The 21,290-nt window shown below is 42.1% G+C and overlaps 1 protein-coding gene and 1 pseudogene across 1 annotated transcript in view; one reads left to right on the forward strand and one right to left on the reverse strand.

Moving 5' to 3' along the window:
- The window catches only part of SLC16A2 (solute carrier family 16 member 2), a 100,285-nt gene that overhangs the window by 26,756 nt on the left and 52,239 nt on the right, over window positions 1-21,290 (reverse strand). The window lies entirely within an intron of this gene.
- LOC105732905 (ferritin heavy chain-like) lies at window positions 12,777-13,325 on the forward strand (annotated as a pseudogene).

Here is a 21,290-nt window from a genome sequence, read left to right on the forward strand (position 1 = left end):
GCTTGGCTCCCCTCATAAATATGTATAGCTTTCCCCCAAAACCAACTGAATATGTGAGATACTAGCCCTGTGAGGTATAAGACCCAGTCTGTCCTTCCCTGCTTTGAAGAGAGAGTGCCTTTGGTCTCTCTCTATGCTGGAGACTTTCTCTTCCCAGCTTGCAGACTAATATTGCTAACAAAGTTCTCCTTTCTACTATTTAGCCATCCTGGTGGTTTTTTGGATAACACCAGTAAAAAAAGATTTTATTCAGAAACTATTGCAAGAGATGATGGGGTGTGGTGGCTCACACCTGTAATCCCAGCATTTTGGGAGGCCAAGGTGGGCAGATCATTTGAGGACCAGAGGTTGAGACCAGCCCGGCCAACTTGGCAAAACCCCATCCCTACTAAAAGTACAAAAATTAGCCAGGTGTGGTGGTGCATGCTTGCAATCCCAGCTACTTAGGTGGCTGAGGCAGAATAATTGCTTGAACCCGGGAGGTGGAGGTTGCAGTGAGCTGAGATCAGGCCACTGAACTCCAGCCTGGGTGACAGAGTAAAACTCTTAAAAAAAAAGAAAGGGAGGGAGGGAGGGAGGGAGGGAAGGAAGGAAGGAAGGAAGGAAGGAAGGAAGGGAGGAAGAGAGAGAGAGAGAGAGAGAGAAAGAAAGAAAGAAAGAAAGAAAGAAAGAAAGAAAGAAAGAAAGAAAGAAAGAAAGAAAGAAAGAAAGAAAGAAAGAAAGAAAGAAAGAAAGAAAGAAAGAAAGAAGGAAGGAAGGAAGGAAGGAAGGAAGGAAGGAAGGAAGGAAGGAAGGAAGGAAAGAAAAGAAGGAAAGGAAGGAAGGAAGGAAGGAAAGAAGGAGAGAAAAATGAAACTATTGCAAGAGAGGAAAACATCAGTATGAAACTGGGCCCAATTCTGAATATTGATGAGGAGCTGAATACTGAATTCTGAGGGGCTGGGAATGCTTATTAAAGGAGAAGAGTAGTGGTGGGTGCAACCAGGGGGTACAATTGATAAGAGACATCAAGGGTAGGGAGGATTCTTGCTAGATTGACCAAACATGATTCTTTCTGAGAGCAGACTAGAGTAATCAGATATTAAGAATGAGGGAATTCTCTTTAAACTGACTTTGCCTGATTACTGCAAATTGGAGCTATGCATGTCTGGCAAGGATGAGGCCAAGGTCTAGATATAGTCAAGAAGAGAACCTAGAAGAGCCTGACTAAAATTTGATTCAAAAGACATTTGTTGCCAATGCCACCATGCCTGTGCCTTCTCCCTCATCCAAAGGCTGACTGGGGTAGGGTTCAGCCTCCAAGAGAGAAGAGAGGTGAAACCCTGAGCCCCAAAGGACTAGAAACTCACTGTTTTCCATGGGCACTGATCCCTCACCTGGGCCAGCAGCCAAAAGTAAAAACCCCCAGGTGGATTAAGAGTCAGTGGGAGAGGGGGTCACGATGGGAACCAGAGGGCCCATCTGCTTTTTTGAGAAAACATGCAGCTCCTTAATAGCTTAGGATTTACAAACCAGCCTTGAAAACAGGAAGACCCAGAACTCCGAACAATGGGATTGACCAGGCAGCTAAAATAAGACATTTCCTTAGTATTTCCTTAAAAGTGTACTCAACCAATGGGTTCTTCCTGCCCACTGCACAGACAAAACCGATTCACTGAGACCATGCTATTGCAGTAGAGAAAGAAGCTTTATTAACACAAGGTCAGCCATGAAGAAGACAGAGTTATTACTCAAATCAGTCTCCCCAAAGGCTCAGAGGTTAGAGGTTTTCAAGGACAGTTGGTGGACACGGGACTAGGGAATGCATGCTGCTGACTGACTTGGGATGCAATCATAGAGGCGTGGAAAACTATGGTCATGTGTTGAGACTGCCTCTGGTTGAGAGGGGCACACAGGATCAGTTGCGTCATGAGTCTGGGGTCCGCCTCTGGGTGGAGTCAGTTGGTTGTCAGAATGCGGAAGTCTGAAAAATATCTCAGAAGACCAATCTTAGGTTCTACAATAGTGACGTTATCCACCAGAGTAACTGGAGAAGTTACAAATCTTGTGACCTCCAGAACAATGGCTGGTTATTATTTAACTGTACCCTACATCTTAGCAGAATTCAGTCTCTTCATAATCCTAACCTTGTGACCTTTCATTAGTTTTACAAAGGCTGCTTAGTTTTGGCAAAGGCTATTATCATCCTTGCTTTAAGGTTAAATCATAAACTAAATTCCTCTCAAGGTTAGCTTGGCCTATGCCCAGGAGTGATCAAGGACTGCTTGGAGGTTAGAAGCAAGATGGACTCAACTATGTCAAATGTATCTTACTGTCATCATTTTGCAAAGGTGGTTTCAAAAATTCCACTTAAATGTCTCTGCATGTCACTGAACACATTACATATAGAATCCACAGGACATTTTCTCATTTGTTTCCCCCTTCCTTCCTGTGTCAGCCCCCTACCCCCATATATAGGAGAAGAGCAGCAAGGTTGTACAAAAGGGGCAGCCTTGCTCAGGGACCTTTATGTTCATTATCAAGGTCAATGGAAGCTAAATCACAGACACTGCTTTGAAGAAGGAAACATTTGAGCCCTCTGCATCAGCAGGGAAGAGAAGAAAACATTTTACAGAACAATTGATTGAAATTGTGCCATTAACTGAGGCCCTTCAGCCCACACTTTACATCCCCACAGCCAGCAAGAGAAAGGGCACCCAGTTTCAATATGCAATTTCTGCTTGGAAAAAACACTGAAGCTTTACCCATGAGCTTTGGAGTAACAACTCCAAAACTTTGAGAACAAAAAACAAAAAACTTTGAGAACCCTTAGTCTAAAGAAGGGGAGCTGCAGCTCTCCTCCAAGCCCCAGAAGTTACCAAATTCTCGTTGAGATGACAAAAAGTGCCTGAACGTCATCCATATCCTCGACCTTCCTTGTCTGTCCTGAAGAGAGGAGACCAATTGTTCTCTAAGGCTACCTTCTCCAAGTAATCAGAACTGACTTCTCCAGAAATGGGCACACCAGTGATACAGAAGGGAAGTGCTGGGAAGGGAAGAGTGTGGTCCCTTTAAATGATACAAGGGGATAAGGGCTTGGTCTCTGGCTAGGGCTCTACCCCCAGACCTGTGCCTATGGACTTAAGTGAGGACCGGCATTTTTGTTTTCCTGCTGAAACGCAGCATTTCCCAAGACCTCCACTGGCCTGCCACGCCCCCAATACTGTGCCTATAAGAACCCCCAAATCCTAGCAAGCACGCACACAAACTGCTGGACGTCAAGAGGAGCAGATTGGCAGAAGGATACACAGGCAGCTGGACATAGAAATGAGCACATCAGTGGAGGTACACACGGGTGGCTGGACATCAAGAGGAACACACCAACAGGCACCAGCAAGCTACAGGCCCTGACCAGCAGAATGACTCAGAGTTTGGCTGGGACACTCAGAGGAAAGCCCAGGCCACTGAGTGGCCCAACTCCAGGGGAAAACCATCCCACTCCATACCCTTTTAACTTCCCCCATCTGCTGAGGGCCACCTCCATTCAATAAAATCTTGCCCTCATCCTCCAAGCCCTGGTGTGATCCGATTCTTCTAGTACACCAAGGCAAGAACCTAAGATACAGATAGTCCTCTGTCCTTGCAACAAGGTTTACTGTTTGATGCCCAGTAACTCAGTCACTATTTGTTGAATACATAAAGCTGCTGGGAGACTCGTGGCCCCTGGGTGGGGTGGACAAGTCAGAGTCCCATCTCAGGCACCTGGTAATCAGATATGCTTGTAATCTCTTCTCCTGTGGGGTGTGTGCACGTGTGTGTGTGTTTCTGTGTACTTCCTGTCTTCCCCAGGAGGATCCAGGAGCTCCCTGAGGTTCTGTTTAATAAACTGGCTTTAGTTCATGCCCCAACTCTGCTCCTTAGGTGACTGGCTCTCCTCTTCATCATCCCCACCCCTGCTCAGGAAAGATCCCTCCTGAGGGGTCCCCAGCTGTTCCCTGCCCCAGCTCTGTGTTTCCTGGGGAAAGTTTCTGCTTCCTTATCTGGAAGATAGGGAAGTTGGGGTCGTTGAAGAGCAAGGAGCCAGTCGGTTCCACGATCTCTCATCTGTGTGTGGCCTGAACACTGCCACCTCCTGAACACCTTGGGGATCGGGAACAGGGACTTGGCGGGGTCCATAACCCACTCTCCCACCATCATGACTTGAGTTGTGGTGATGAAAATGCCTGTTGCCTGCCCAGGCGCTTCTGGGACAATAAACATACTTATCTAGACAAGGGTCTCGGCCAGAGGAAACGAGGCTCAGAGACAGAAGGAAACAGGCAGGAAGACTTTCCTGACAGTAAAGGTAATTAAGACCAGAAACCATTTACCAAGGAATGTATGGGTCTCCTTTTCCTGGAGATTATAGAAACCTGAAAGCCAACGGGCCTCTAGAGAGCAGCTGGTCCAGCCCCTTCTTTGTATAGATAAGGAAACTGAGACCCACAAAAGAAGGTCCCCGCCCAGGGTCACTGAGCTGCATGATGTAAGAGCAGAGACCAAGATGTGATGCTAGAATGCTCTGGCCAGAGCGATTTCCATTACTCCAAGCTGAGAGGCCTCCTTCAACCACAGAACAGCCCGGCTGATTGTCTCGAGTATCTTTGCTGTACAGATGAGAACTTCCGGTGGCCCCCAGAGGGCAAAAGCCCTATGGGAGAGAGAGGTGAGGCCAAAGCCCCTGTCCTCAGGATGCTCAGGCCCAGGATGTTGCCTGGACACTCCCTTGCCCCTTCTGAGGACAAGAGGGACACCACCACTCTGGAGTGTCTGGTGGCTGGCTCCCCGGCTGGGGTCCGGGATGTCTCTCCAAAGACTGCCCTGTACTTGCAACGTACCCTCCCCTGCCACACATGCACACACACAGGGCCCCTCACTCAGGCAGTCAGCACCCCTTTGGGGAGTTGCTTCCGAAAGGCTCGGGATGAGGCTCACCTTGGTTGTGGGGCACAGATATTTAGGAATCAAGGTTTCTGCTGGGCGAGGGGGAGACTGAGGCACATGTACCCAAGGGCAGTCACCAGGAAAGAGAGAAATGGGCAGGGGAGGTCACAGAAGATGGGATTGCACTGGTCTTGACAGATCCTGGGTAGGACCTGGACTAGCACGAGGGTGCGGGCAGGAGTGGTGGAGGCCTTTTCTGCCCCCTTCATAAAGGCTTCCCTCATCTTTCTGGAGGTGGGGCAGGTAGGGGTGTCAGAGTGTGGTCATCAGGGCACACACAGGCGCTTGGACTCCTGCTATGAGTTAACAACCTGATCCAGTCCCTCAGTAGCTGGGGGACATTGAGCTCTTCATTTCACTGCCTTGAATCTCAGTCTCATCTCAAAATCTGGGAACTAGCAATAGCTTCTGTTATTCAAAGCGGAGCTCACGGGGGTCTCAGGAAGAGCCTGCAGGTAGTGCTTTCCAGGACAATCCTAGTTCCTTGTCATTTCAGGATATTCAGGAGGAGGAACTCATAGATTAATGAGCGAACTTTATTTAGATCCTGACTACAATAAAGAGGAAAAAAACCACAATAACATAAACCCTCCATAACATTGATGAGACATGAGACATTCAAAGTTTAGACATTCCCTGGGCATTTGATGATATTATGGCATGATTACTAATTACTTTAGGTATTATAATGACACCGTAGTTATGCTAAAAGGGTTCTTATGTTTCAGAGGTCCGTACTGAAATACTTATGGATCCAATGATGTGTGTCTGGCCAGGTGCTGACAATCGCTGAAGCTGGATGCTGTGTACAGGAGGGCTCACTATGCCCTTCCATTTGTGTATAGGCTTGAAATTATCCATAACAACACATTTTAAGTATGAAATAGCAAAGGATGGAGCAGTTTACCCAACTGTGGCATATCTGTCCGCCTTTGAAAGACTTTTCAAATAGACATCACGCTGGCAAATGTGAAAAAAAGCCTTGTATCCAATTTGTGAGCACCAGCAGCATTGCTGATGGGGGATTACGACTGGAGACAGCAACTGCACCCCCTCATTTCAGCCCCTCATCGAGCAGCATCTGTGCTGCTCCACTCAGCCTGTGGCAGCTGGTTCGGTTGCCAGGCAATGGAAAGCAGAAACCAGAAGCCCTTTTCTTGTGAGGGAGAAGGGGGAAAGGGAGGGGAGAAGCCAAGAAAGAAGCTCACAGCCTGAAGGCTTGTTCTTGCCTCAGAGTCTGGCCCAGGGGCAGGGGGGACGGGATTCGGAGCAGGGTCCTCAGCACACCCACTTTCCATGATTTACTCCGGGGGGACGGCCCCATTTTCAGAGCTTGAGGCTCCAGAGAGACGGAGAGGGAATGCACCCACCTGCACCTCCTGTGAAGGCCAGGGAGATCTGTGACTAAGGAAGATGCCAATTAGTGTGGGAACACAGAGTTAGAGCTCTGGACAGACCTCACCTGGGCACTTCTGAACTCTTATTGTTATGTCAACAGTTCTAGGAAAGCAGTTCGTCAAATGGAAACATCTGCATTGGTGATCACCCTAAGCTGGAGCCATCCCGGAAGGCAAGGGGGCAGGGGTCTTCTTAGGTGGTGGAGAAACGTGTCCTTGCTGTCCTTTGAGGAGGGGAAGCAGAAGTCTCTGGCGCTGCACAGTGGCCTGACACTCTCATGGGTGCTGACTCTACTCGGGAGCCCCACGTTCTGGCACTGCTTTAGACCCGGCTGTCACCGAAAGGCTGGGTAGGCCCGAGCCTGTCCTGACTCGCAGTTTCCTGATCTCTAGGAGGGAATTATCTCATATGGTTCCTTGCCTGTCTTCAGGCTCAAATGGGCTGGATTACAACACGCTCCCCCACCTCCAACTCAGGCAGGAATTGCTCTCACCCAGGGCTGTAGGCGACTGTGTGGGACACCCTACTCTCACCCACCAGGCCAGACTGAAGAAACCAACACAGCTGGTGACCTCTGTCCCTCTCCAGTGAGAGCACTTCCCAGGGCCACCCTGTTATGATCATGAGCTGACTCCTGCTGGCCTGGGAGGTGGGATTCAGAGGGGCTCCAGGCAGGCATGTTGAGGGGTGAGGTCAGCAGCTGCCCCAGAGATCAGCTTTTCAAGAACAGGCATCTGAGACAGATTGTCCGTGCTGGGTGAGGGAAACATTGGGGAGGCCAGCTGTCAGTAGCTGAGCAAGAGCAGGGCCCAGACAGCCCCCTCTTTCTGCAGCATCTTTGTGGTTCCCGGTTGCTAGGAGCAGGTGCTTCTGTTACTAAGCAACGGGAGCTTGGTGGATTAAAACCAATTTCCTGAGCTCTCTAAAAGGGGGAGGCAGAGAAGGCGGAATGCAGATGGTCTGGGGAATCTCATGTTTGCCCCCAAGCTTAGCTGGACCTGTTGTGGGTGGAGGATGAATATGCACCAGGTACTAAGTATAAAGACTGAGAGTAAGACTGGCAATTAAGATGCTGATTAGAGCAGTAATGAATGAGTAATGAATGCTAATGCTGCTCCTTTGCAAAACCCCAGGAAAGGCCTGTGGTCCCTGGGGTTTTTCTGAACTCTTATTATGTCAAAAATCCTAGGAATCACCTGATTTGGCCAGACAAATCTGGGCAGAGTTCCTTCTCCAAACACAGAGAATCAATGCATTTTAGGGTCAATAGGTACCCAAGGGTCATGGGATTCTAACTGTAGATGAATGATACAGGGTCCTGGACATGTGACCCTCCACCCTTTACTTCCATAATAACCTCAGTGATGACAGGGAGCTCACTTCTTGCTGAGGCAGCCCTTTATGGACTTTACCCTAAGAAGGTACTTTTTCTTGTGAAACCCAAGTCGCCTCCCTGTGGCTCTTTCCCTAGGGGGCCAATGGAGCTACTCTAATCTGCTTTGCTATAGAGAGCTGTATCCTCTCTCTACTATGAGTCTCCCTCCCACCACCTCTATTCATCTCTTAGGAGAGAGACTCAGGGTAGGGAGTATGGGGGAAGGTATGGCCTCACTTGCTCCCTTCTGATCCCCTATGTCCCACCTTGTGTTTAGTCATTTTAAATGGCAAGTCGCTAGGATAGACAAATTTGCCAAGAGTGTCTAGTCCCAATTTGTGCCTTAAATTCCAGGCTTCTCCTACTGTACTGCTTAGGTGGGGTCTTCCTATCCCAGGGCAGTGTTTTGTTGTTAGACAGATTGAAGAAATCTGTGTGTGGAGGTGTTTACAAACTTAACAGAGATGGTTCCAGTTCCAGAATGGGAGTATGAGGAGCCCGGTGCACCCAAAAGGAAAAACTGCAACTGGTGAAATTCATTTAAAAATCAACTATTCAAAGTCTCTGGAAATTGTCCTAAATGCCTACAGCAAATGAAGGAACATCCATTCAAGAAACTCTAATAAATCTTGGTAAGAATAGCAAGAGTCTCTAGTATTTGAGCCATAACCTGCTCCCATTTATAAACTAAAAATAAAATTCTAAGAGTCCCCAACCATCTGAATGGACTTCCTCCTCAGCCAGGGCTCTATTAGAATTTAATCTGAGAGACTGTTTCAGGCCATAATGGGAAGTGGGAGTTGAACATGCCTCATTATACCTCTCCGGTATTAACATCAACACAGACTTTAAGTCTGATAAGAAACATTTACAATGTATTCTCTCTGAACCCTGCTAGCTAAAAGCTTCCTCTGCACAATAAAACTTTGGTCTCCACAATCCTTTATCTTAGCCCAAACATTTCCTTTCTATTGATCCCAAGTCCTTAAGCAAACTCAACCAATTGTCAACCAGGAAATTTTAAAATTTACCTATAGCCTGGAAGCCCCAACTTCAAGTTGTTTCACCTTTCTGAACCAAATCAATGTATGTCTTAAATGTTATTTGATTGATGTTTCATGGCCCTCTAAAATGTATAAAACCAAACTGCACCCAGACCATCTTGGTCACATGTTCTCAGGACCTTTTGAGGGCTGCATCACAGGCCATGGTCACATATATTTGGCTCAGAATAAGTCTCTTCAAATATTTTGCAGAGTTTGACTCTTTTCATTGACAATAATTTGGCATCCAACGTGGGACCTCAGAGCGGACTCAGGACCCAGAAGAAGTTTGCCCAAACTCAGAGCTAAGGTACCAGAAGAGGCCCATTGAAGCCTCCCTGACTTCGAGCTTCTCCTTCCGTGGAACTGGTAAGTCCTCCTGAGCCTTGGCCTTCCCTTTGGTTAATGGTCCTTGATTTATTCTGAGCTATTTTATTTTTCTCCTAGGAAGTTGTTTAAGGATCCTACTTCTAGTTCAGAGGTGCATTCTAAAGAATCTTCTCCATTGCATTTTCTCCCAAAATTAATCTCACTTTGGTTTGTCTGTGCATATTTGCGTGAGGAACTATACTGCTGTTTTTATAGGTAAATGAGAGACTGTGTTTTTTTAATCTCTGAAGAGAAAGCGCATTTGCTTCTCCCAGCCAAAAGGTGCCCCTAGGTGACCGGGGGCTTCATGGAAATGTCTGTGGGGGTTAACCCCCCATGATGTGCAGTGGCCCTACAGGGAACCCCCAACAAAATTAGTTTTAAAAAAGGCTCATCCAGCCAGTCACAGTGGCTCACACCTGTGAAATTCCAGCACTTTGGGAAGCTCAGGTGGGTGGATCAGAAGGTCAGGAGTTTGAGACCAGCCTGGCCAATGTGGTGAAACTCCATCTCTACTAAAAGTACAAAAATTAGCCAGGAATGGTGGTGTGTGCCTGTAGTCCCAGCTACTCAGGAGGTTGAGGCAGGAGAATTGCTTGAACCCGGGAGGTGGAGGTTGCCAGCCTGGGTGACAAAGCGAGAGTCTGTGTCAAAAAAAAAAAAAAAAAGGCTCATCCAGGAAACATATATAGGAGCTGGTGACTCCACAATTTGAGCCCTCCTAGAGGGGCTTAATCCTCCAGAGAGGAAAACTGAGGTAAGTAAGAGGGCACAAGGATTCGGTGGTGACACACTGTGAAGTACTGCCTGTAAGCAGCACAATTTCAACCCACTCCACAAAAGCCCCAGGCCACAGCTCAGTTCCTCCTTTCAAAAAAAAAAGTGTGGGAAACAATCTAAGAATGAGGAGAAAACAAGGAGAATGACCCCCTTTGGGGCACTCCATTGGTTTTATGGCACCTTTACTTGCTAGAGTTTATGTAAAATGGAAATAGTATGGTCATTGTGCACATTTACATTAAGGAAAAAGAGTCCTAAGGTCGACCTGCAAACTGCAAAGTTCCTGAGTTCTCTTTTTCTCTATTTTCTTTTATGCCTGCTTTAAATCTGCTGTCACTTTCCTACTGAGATAACAAACACTACCTGGATCTAACTATTTTTTTTTTTTTTTTTTTTGAGACGGAGTTTCACTCTTGTTAGCCAGGCTGGAGTGCAATGGCGCGATCTCGGCTCACCGCAACCTCCGCCTCCTGGGTTCTGGCAATTCTCCTGCCTCAGCCTCCTGAGTAGCTGGGATTACAGGCATGCGCCACCATGCCCAGCTAATTTTTTGTATTTTTAGTAGAGACGGGGTTTCACCATGTTGACCGGGATGGTCTCGATCTCTTGACCTCGTGATCCACCCGCCTCGGCCTCCCAAAGTGCTGGGATTACAGGTATTTTTTTTTTTTTTTTTTTGCATGCCAGTGAATTTGTATTTATCATCTCATGGCTAAAGTTCTGAACTAAAAGCCTTAGGATCTTTGTATGTGTGTATGTGTATGTATATATACTTTAAAAGACCTTTATAATAGACTTCTATTTTACGTTTAATTGGCAAATTAAATTTGTTTTAATTTCCCTCTATTACACCAGACTTCCTCTCTTGGTACCTTGAGATGTAAACTTTGCTATCTTATTTTTCACCTAAGAGTTGTTGCATATTAAAAGTATGCAAATTTAGGGCTATTTAGCTGACAACTCCCTAGGTTGTCAGCTAAATAGCCAAGTTATCAAGAACTTAAAAGTCTAAGTAAGCCGGGCGCGGTGGCTCACGCCTGTAATCCCAGCACTTTGGGAGGCCGAGGCGGGTGGATCATGAGGTCAAGAGATCGAGACCATCCTAGTCAACATGGTGAAACCCCGTCTCTATTAAAAATACAAAAAAATAGCTGGGCATGGTGGTGCGTGCCTGTAATCCCAGCTACTAAGGAGGCTGAGGCAGGAGAATTGCCTGAACCCAGGAGGCGGAGGTTGCGGTGAGCCGAGATCGCGCCATTGCACTCCAGCCTGGGTAACAAGAACGAAACTCCGTCTCAAAAAAAAAAAAAAAAAAAAAAAAAGTCTAAGTTAGGAAACAAAGAGGTCTTATGAATCTACAAGATGTACTTCTACTGGCATGCCTAATACATCGATGTATTTATGTGTTGTGTACACAATGTTTCACTACTAAAAGTATATAAAAGAGCTCTAATTAATTGGCTTAAAGAAAAACAAAAGTGCGTAAATAAAATATTTTATCAAAAAAAGACTAGTCAATGCTTTTTTTTTTTTTGAGATGGAGTTTTGCTCTTGTTGCCCAGGCTGGAGTGCAATGGCACAATCTCAGCTCACTGCAACCTCCGCCTCCTGGGTTCAAGCGATTCTCCTGCCTCAGCCTCTCAAGTAGCTGGGATTACAGGCATGTACCACCACACCCAGCTAATTTTTTGTATTTTTAGTAGAGATGAAGTTTTTCCATGTTGGTCATGCTGGTCTCGAACTCCTGATCTCAGGTGATCCACCTGCCTTGGCCTCACAACGTGCTGCAATTACGGGTGTGAGCCACAGCACTCAGCCTCAAATGCTTTTTAAAGTTCACATCACTTAAGTAAAATCTTTAATAAAAAAGCCAGCTTTAAAATTATTGGTAAAATAATATTAGAAATGTCTTAAGAATTATTAGCATTTTTGCTTATGTTTATTGATCAAGTTGTTTCATGCTTATTCCTGCAGTACTATAAGATTAGTAATAAGGGTTTCTAAAACTGTAAAACCCAGCCCAAGACAGAATGATCTTTGCTTGTATAGTTTTTGATAAGATGGAATATTGTTGGTTTAATGAAAACAGCTAAATCCTGAGTTATTGGTAAGAAACACCCTTATATTTAACCTTAACGTTCTTACTTAAGGAAACACCTGAAATTCACAGCTACCAAAATGGTTAACAGGGAAGTAACTTAAAGAATGACTGTCACAGTTTTTGTAAATAATCTAGGTAAACTATTAAATAAGTTAATCAGGTAAATATAATGGAATAAATGCTTGTAAACAAACTCGTCATAATTTAGGATCTAAGGTTATTAATAAATATTAAGTATCTGGATAATTTCCAATTTAAAAAGTATAGTAAAACTTTTAAAAGTATTCTTATTAAAAGGTAAATATCTTCATCTAATTCTAAGCTTATTTAAGGATTATGTATAAAACAAGGTAAAAGGAACCAGAAAATAAGAGATGGAAAGAAAGTTAAAGATACAAAGAGGTATTTTTTGGTAAAGAAGGTAAAAATGAAAGTAATTTTGTATAAGAAAGAATCTTGTATGGTAAATTTTTGTCCTAAAATAAAATGACTGGGTTGTTCAAGAAAGAGAGATAGAGACATTCTTTGCTGAGAGTCGCTGCAGTTTCCTGCTTCAACAGTGCTTGGATGGAAACTGGCGCTCATCCCCCACCCCAGCCAGCCATCCATAGCCAGCCCTCTGTCACCTCCACACTGCGCCCTTGGACCGCCCCAAGTCCCCCGCCACCACTCCAGTGCCATTTAGTCACCGCTGCTGCTGCCTCTCCTTAGTCACCGCTGCTGCTGCCTCTCCTTAGCCACCGCCGTGATGACAGTGTCCTCCTTGCAGGTGCACCAGAACTACCACCAGGACTCAGAGGCTGCCATCAACTGCCAGATTAACCTGGAGCTCTACGCCTCCTAAGTCTACCTGTCCATGTCTTACTACTTTGACTGCGATGACATGGATTTGAAGAACTTTGCCAAATACTTTCTTCACCAGTCTCATGAGGAGAGGGAACAAGCTGAGAAACTGATGAAGGTGCAGAACCAACGAGGTGGCCAAATCTTCCTTCAGGATATCAAGAAACCAGATCATGATGACTGGAAGAGCAGGTTGAATATGATGGAGTGTGCATTACATTTGGAAAAGAATGTGAATCAATCACTACTGGAACTGCACAAACTGGCCACTGACAAAAATGACCTCCATTTATGTGACTTCATTGAGACACATTACCTGAATGAGCAGGTGAAATCCATCAAAGAATTGGGTGACCACGTGACCAACTTGTGCAAGATGAGAGCACGCTGATTGGGCTTAGCAGGATATCTCTTTGACAAGCACACCCTGAGAGACAGCGATAATGAAAGCTAAGCCTTAGGCTAATTTCCCCATAGCCCTGGGGTGACTTCTCTGGTCACCAAGTCAGTACATGCATGTTGGGATTTCCTTTACCTTTTCTATAAGTTATACCAAAACATCCACTGAAGTTCTTTGTACCATTCCTTCAAGTAAAGAAATTTGGTTTAAAAAAAAAAAAAGGAAAGAGAGATATTTAGGACAAAACAAAAAGTCCAAACATGTTGTGAATGGTCTGTGTAAGTCATAATAATGTTAGTAAAAAGGATTTTCTTTTTGAAAAAGGGTTGTATAATTTAGTTGGCTATGATTAAGAAGAAATTATAATAGTCTTTCTAGAGGTGAGTTTTTGCTATTAAAACTATATACACTAATACAAAACTAAATAATTGGTTAAAACAAGATTTTAATTATTGACTTAATACAAAAAGTTTTTAGTTTTTAAGTTCTATAATCTATCTATTTAAAATTCTTCAGCTAAACATCTCAAAGATTCAACTCTTTCTCTTTAAAAAGGTCTTGGATAATAGCTCTCTCCTTTACCTTTTGTTGGCTCCTGTAACTTTTATTAAGTACCTAAAGTAAAAGAATATATTTTGGACCTGCCTTTTTATTCTGTGTGCCTGTTATATTTCCATCTTTATATTTGTTATATGGAAGTGAGATTTCACTACCAAGCTACATGGAAGAGCTCTAATCAAGTAATTTTTTTGAAAGTGAGTGCTTATTAGACTAGTAGAAGCTAGTTCCAATACCTTTTAATTCACATGACTTTGGTAATCTTTGGTAAAATTAATTCGATAAATTTAATCTCCACTCTCTCCAGTAACTTAAAATCTTAAAGTCATGTTATGTTCAAAGATAACTGAGAATTTTCACTGGGAATTTGGGTTACTAAGAGTTAAAATAGTAAAAGCATAAAATATGTTTCTGGTGAAGTTTATAAGTCACAAAGATGTTGACTTTTCTTAAAAAATTGTGTTTTTTTCCAGTTAAACTATTTAAGAATTGCTTTAAAATGAAGAGAAAATTATATAGATAAAACTAAACAGAAAAAAAACCCCAACAATTATGCCAGGGCAACAAAAGTTAACTCTGAGACCTGTGGCTACCAAAAAGTCAATGCAGAGGAAGGGCAAAACCAAGTAACTGTTAAAAACAGAGGGTATAATGTAAAGGGATTATTCCATTTTGTAAATTGGTACCATCTACTTCCTGAAAAAAATATTTACTATAGTGGATTGTAAAAATAACTACTTTAAGAACAAAATCCTTAATTTTAAATTCTGTAGAAATTAAGGGCTTGTTTGGGTTAATGCAGGACCCACATCTCACGATTGAGCAATCACTGATAAGTATATGTGATCCAAATGCACAAGGGGTTATTTCTGAGACAATGAGCAGCCTAGTCAGCCAGATAAATGCCACTATAAGGTCTGTTTGCCCTGTAAAGGGGACTACCCAACTCTCCCTATAAAACGCCAAGTAGAGCACCCAAATGAAGCAGTTAATATGCTTCTTATGGGAGCCATGTGGAACTAGCTTTATAATGACTGGGATATCCTCCCACTGAATATGCCTATTACCCAGGTCATGGTAAATTTGGTAAGAGACCCCTTATTACATGGGTGCCCCTCCCACAGAATCATAGGACTATTTGAGAAGCCTTATAGAATTTGCTGTCCCTCAATGGGTCTTTTTTTTTTTTTTTTTTTTTGAGATGGAGTCTCACTCTGTTGCCCAGGCTGGAGTGCAGTGGCTGGATCTTGGCTCACTGCAATCTCCACCTCCTAAGTTTAAGTGATTCTCCTGCCTCAGTCTCCCAAATAGCTAGGACTACAGGTGCACACCACTATGCCTGGCTAATTTTTTGTATTTTTAGTAGAGACTGGGTTTCACCATGCTGGCCAGGCTGGTCTTGAACTCCTGACCTCATGATCTGCCTGCTTCGGCCTCCCAAAGTGCTGGTATTACAGGCGTGAGCCACTGCACCCAGCCCTCTCAATGGGTCTTACAAATGCAACTCTCTGCTGGGAACTTAAATCCTTTTTCACCAAAAAAGGTAAAATGATCTGAGGGGAAAAAAAAAGTTCCTGGGACCAGAACATAAAAACCTACAGGTTAATAGAATTATAAAATTTAAGATGTTTAAACAAGCTTTATGTAAGATAGTTGCAACCTCTTTACCTAAATGTCTTATGAAGATGGGTACTGCATCTGACTGGGAGATGTTTCCCGTTTTCTACTATAAACTGACAGCATGTAAATCTACTCTTTTGAGAAATGGTAATTGGACACACTAAATGGGAACTAGTAAAATTGCCTAAGTCCCCAAAGTATAGGGTAGAAGCTGGAGTGCTAATCCGGACAAATCCTCCACTTTAAAGCCCTTTGTAGAGCATTTACTGGGGGTAATGACAAAACACTATGAGTACTTCCCAACCACAAAGACTGAACTAGAGAATTTCCATTTGAGGGGCATTTACTGCCTTAATCTGAATGTTAACTGAAGCTATCCCTATGTTAATGGAGATATTGTTGCCCCAAAGAGTTCCATAATAAAATAAAAATGGTTTACATAGAATCTTGCTACCTGGGAATATAAGGAGGTGTTAATGATAAGAAAGGAGCCTCTTTCCTAGGACTAATTCTAACTCTTTGAGGAGCTGCTAGATTCTACAGTTCCTGATAGACAGCTCTCATGAACTGTTTGGCTTGTGAATGGCATTTCCAAGATAAACAAACATTTTGTTTGAAAGCCGCTGCTCTGGTTAAAGAAGAGTCAAAAAATTTTTTTCTTTTGAGCTATCTGGATGAAGTATGTTTTTATAAGCATATTTACCTTTCTAAATTCCCCAAAGTTCAGATTGTGATTTTATAACAATATACTTATTTGCATACATTCAGTAAGACTCTTTTAAAACAGAACAATTAGAGACACCTGTTATTTTACCAAGACTTTAACTAAAATGGTATATTTTTGGGTAAAGTTCCAGTAAAGCCAACCTAAAACCTATATTGACAATCAATTCTTGCTACATTTTATGTAAATAATCAGGCCAAGTACAATAAGCCTAAAACTTACTTTGCACACAAATTGGTCTTACTATAATTTATCTTCAATAGACAAAAAAAGAGTGGTGGGGGCTAGAACAATTGTTTCAAAGGAAAGTGTAAAACTTGGTACTAGATTTCAACCCTAACATTTTTTTTAAGTGCAGAGAATCATAAATTATTACTTGGCTACAATAATCCTAAGGAGTACCAGATTATAATTTTTCTTCATATTTTTAGTTGGTGCCCTAATGGAATAGGTTCTTTTTTCTGTTCTGACACACAAATACTCTTTTAATTGTCAAACTATAAATGTTATTTATCTCTCCTTGTTTTATTTCCAAGTAAACCAAAATTATTGTATTCTAAAGACTAGAGATGCCTCTCCCTCATTGGGCATCCCACTGGTCCCAGATCTGTTATTCACTGCAAATGCCCAGCTGCTAACACTATACAAGCACCCTCCCTCTAGGCCCAGGAACTGTCATGGAAGAGGTGGGCACATGAGATTGTAAGGGCCAGTTTTGAGGGATAAAATTAGGTCAAGATCAGACCCTCCAAATCAAAAGGGGATACAAAGATGCCTAAACAGCTGGTAAAACAAGCCTTCTAAACTATTATGTGTCACTTTTGCATCCACCCCAATCATACAGAATTTTCTGCGTCCTATAGAATTAAAGAAAAATATTTACTGACAGGATTACGATACTTCATGACAAGGCTTTCTGGGTAAAATACTCCCAGTTATAAGTTATAAGTTGCAAATATATATATATATATAAATTTTTCTAGAGCAATGCTTGTGTTTTCTTTAGCTAATTGCTGAAAGTCTGTAAGTAAAACCAAGCTTACTGTAGCTCAACAGCTAGAAGTTAAAAATAAGTCAGTTTTGCAACTTTGCCTTTTTGTTTTTGTTTGTTGGCTTTTTACTTAAAATAATAATTTTAAGAGGTAATAAATGCCTGTCCACATCCATTCCTTTCTGGCCTAGAGCAATCAATCAGCTATAAGTCTTTTGACTCTTAAGACCCTGGGCCATAAGGAGCCCAAGAGACAGGATGGACCTGGTGCAGGCAGCCATGCCACCCTGACAATGCTATGGGACAAAATAAAGATTTGTTGGCCTTTAATGTTCCCTCTGGCAAATATTGGCCAAAAGGGGGAACATGTAAACCAAAAATAAAATTCTAAGGCTCTCCAACCATCTGAATGGACTTCCCTCCTCAGCCAGGGCTCTTTAAAAATTTAACCTGAAAGACTGTTTCAGGACATGATGGAAAATGGGGGTCGAATATGCCTTATTATACCTCTTTGGTATTAACATCAACACGGATTTTAAGTCTGATAAGAAACATTTTACAACCTATTCTCTCTGAAGCCTGCTAGCTAAAAGCTTCCTCTGCACAATAAAACTTTGTTCTCCACAATCCTTTATCATAACCTAAACATTTACTTTCTATTGATCCCAGGTTCTTAAACTCAACCAATTGTCAACCAGGAAATTAAAAAATTTACCTGTGGCCTGGAAGCTCCCACTTCAAGTTGTTTCACCTTTCTGAACCAAACCAATGTATACCTTTAATGTATTTGATTGATGTCTCATGCCCCTCTAAAATGAATAAAACCTAACAGCACTCTGACCATCTTGGGCACATGTTCTCTAGACCTTCTGAGGGCTGTGTCACAGGCCGTGGTCACTCCTATTTGGCTCAGAATAAATATCTTCAAATATTTTACAGAGTTTGACTCTTTTTGTCAATGTATCCCTACCCCCCAGTTTAGCATGATGGAAGTTCTATTCTAGTTGGGTATAGTCAATAACATGGAGCTCTCTCTTCCTCCAGCTCCTAGTACAGGGCAACAGTTTGACCCTAGGAGGATAGGCTGCTGTAATCTCTCATCCATTAATTCTAGGCTCCATGTTGCAGAAGTTTTATTCCACCTTGGTGAGGCCACGAGGACTAGAAAGCCCTTCCCCCAGTCAGCTCCCATTGGTAGAATGGAATCTCTATCTCGAGCATGGTGGACCAACAATACTGTGTCTCTGATCACTCTTTCCCAGCTCACTCACAGGGTGCATATTTAATGCTAGGAAAAACAAGTTGAGAAAAGCCACAGCTACCATTCCTTCCTAGCACCCTGCTCATAAAGGAGGGATGTCATTCTGGAAAGCTGCTCTCCCTACCTCTAACGTCTAGTGTAGTAGAGCAGAGCATCTGTCCATGAGGTGAGATGACCCTTAAGAATGGAGAGCTCCTTAGCTCTCCCTAAGGAGTCTACCTTTATTTGGAAAAGAGAGTGAAGAAGTTTTTGCCTCTGGTGTTGTCAGGAACAATGACAATCTTGGTGGTAAGCAATCAAGAGGGCATCGGAAACTGTATGAGTCTAGTAGCAGCTGCAGAATGGTTCCCCACATAGAAGTTTAACAGAGAGAACCAGGGAAAAAACTAAGAAGAACACTTTTAGGGTCTGGACAAGCCTTGAAGACTTGAAAAGACCCAATTTTAATATGGAATAATTTATATCCCAGAGCATTGTTTAAAAACACTAGTGGAATTAAGAAGCTGGGGCTAATAGCTGGTTGTGGTATTACTAGAGGTAGATGATCCAGAAGCTAAAAGAGGATCTTAGGTAAAGAGACACAGAGCCCAGATAAAATCACAATATCACCGGTGGTACATACTGTGCACGTGCCCAAGACTGTGACCTCTGAGGAGCAACACAGAGGCTGCATGCTGCAGGGAAATGGACTTCATTGAACTAGGTCAGATGTTGAACTTAGAGGACAAAGCAGCCACTATAAATCTGTTCAAAGACCTAAGTGAAGCTATGCTTAAAGAACTAAAAGAGTCGATCAGGGTGGCTCATGCCTGTAATCCCAGCACTTCCAGAGGCCAAGGAGTTCAAGACCAGCCTGAGCAACACAGTGCCCATTTCTACAAAAAATAAACAAAATTAGCTAAAATTAGCTGTGTGTGGTGGCACATAGCTGTGGTCCTAGCTACTTGGGAGGCTGAGATGGGAGGATCAGTTGAGCCCAGGAGGTCAAGGTCAAGGCTGCAGTGAGCCAAGACTGTACCACTATATTCTACCCTGGGTGAAACAAAGAAACCCTGTCTCAAACAACAACAAACAAACAAACAAACAAACAAAAAAACCTAAAAGAATTTGAGAAATTATTTTCATCAAATAGAAAATTAATAAAGAGATAGAAATTAACAAAGTCCAGTGTTGAAAAATACAATAACTGAAACAAAAAATTTCATAGAAGGGATCAACAGTAGACCTCAGGTGACAGGAAACAAAATTAGAAAACTTGAAGATAGGTCAATACATATTGTGCAAATTGAAGAAGATTGAGGACACAGAATGATGAAAAATGAACAGAGCCTTAGAGAAATGTGGGACATTATTAAGCACACCAATATACATGCAATGGGATTCCAAAAGAGAAGAGAGAAATAAACAGAAGAAAATATTCAAAAGTAAGGAAAACCTCCAGAATTTGAAGAAAAATATTATCTACACCTCTAAGAAGCTCCACAAATAACAAATAGGATAAACACAAGGAGAGACACTTCAGACGCACCACACCAAAATGTCAGAAGGCAAAAACACAGGAAAAAACAGCAAGAGCAAATTAGTCATCATGTGCAAGAAGAATTCCAATAAGATTTATGGCTGACTTCTACAAGAAAGAATAGAAGCTAGCAGGCATAGCGAGATGACATATTCAAAATGATTAAAGGAAAAACCTGTTAAACAAAAATCTTTTATATGAAATATCCGGAATAGGAAAATTCATAGATGCAGAAAGTAGATTATTGGTAATTAGGAGCTAGGGACTGGGGGACTAAGGGAGAAACTGCTATTAGTTACAGGATTTATTTTGGGGGTTTTGAAATGTTGTGGAATTAAATTGTGGTAATGGTTGCAAGACATTGAAAATATATTTAAAACATTGAATTGTACACTTTTAAAAGATGAATATTATGGTCTGTGAATTTTATCTCAATAAAAAAATTAAAAAGCTCTCAAATATATAACCTAATTTTCCAACTAAAGAAACTAGAAAAAGAGGAGCATACTAAACCCAAAGCAAGCAGAAGAAAGGCAATAATAAAAACTTAACAGGAACAAATAAAATAGAATAAAAACAATGGAGAAAATCAAACGAAATCGTAAGTTGGTATTTTCAAAAGATCTAGAGAATTGACAAAACTTTAACTAGACTTACTGAGAAAAATAAAGAGAATATGAAAATTAGTAAAATTAAGAATAAAGAGAAGACAACAGTACTGACCTTACAGAAATAAAAGGAACATAAAGAAATACCATGAACAATTGTATGCTACTAAATTAAATTACTTAAATGAAATGGAAAAACTTCTATAAAGACATAAACTACCAAAATCTATGCAAGAAACAGAAAATCTGAATATAACTATAACAAGTAAAAAGATAGACTAGTAATTAAAATACTCTGCTGCCCTGAAATAAACCTCCAACTCAAATGTCTTCACAGATGAATTTTACTGAATATTTAAAAAATAATTAATACCAATTCTTCACAAACTCTTCTAGAACAGGAGGGAATATTCCCCAACTCATTCTGTGAAGTCAATCAAAGATATCACAAAAAGAGAATACTACAGACCAATATATTTTAAGAAAATTGATGCAAAATTAAAATCATCAACAAAATCAGCCAATTAACTCCAGTTACATATACAAAAAATAATAAATCATGACCAAATGGGGTTTATCCCAGGAATGTAAAGTTGACTTAACATTTGATAATCAACCAATGTAATACACTATTTCAATAGAATAAAAGACAAAGAAGATCACATGATCATTTCAAGAGATGTAGAGAAAGCATTTGACAAAACATAACATTATTTCACAATAAAAACATTCAACAAA

Source organism: Aotus nancymaae, unplaced genomic scaffold (assembly GCF_030222135.1).
Source record: "Aotus nancymaae isolate 86718 unplaced genomic scaffold, 86718_ANA_hifiasm-v0.15.2.pri h1tg000004l, whole genome shotgun sequence".
Taxonomy (NCBI): Eukaryota; Metazoa; Chordata; class Mammalia; order Primates; family Aotidae; genus Aotus; species Aotus nancymaae.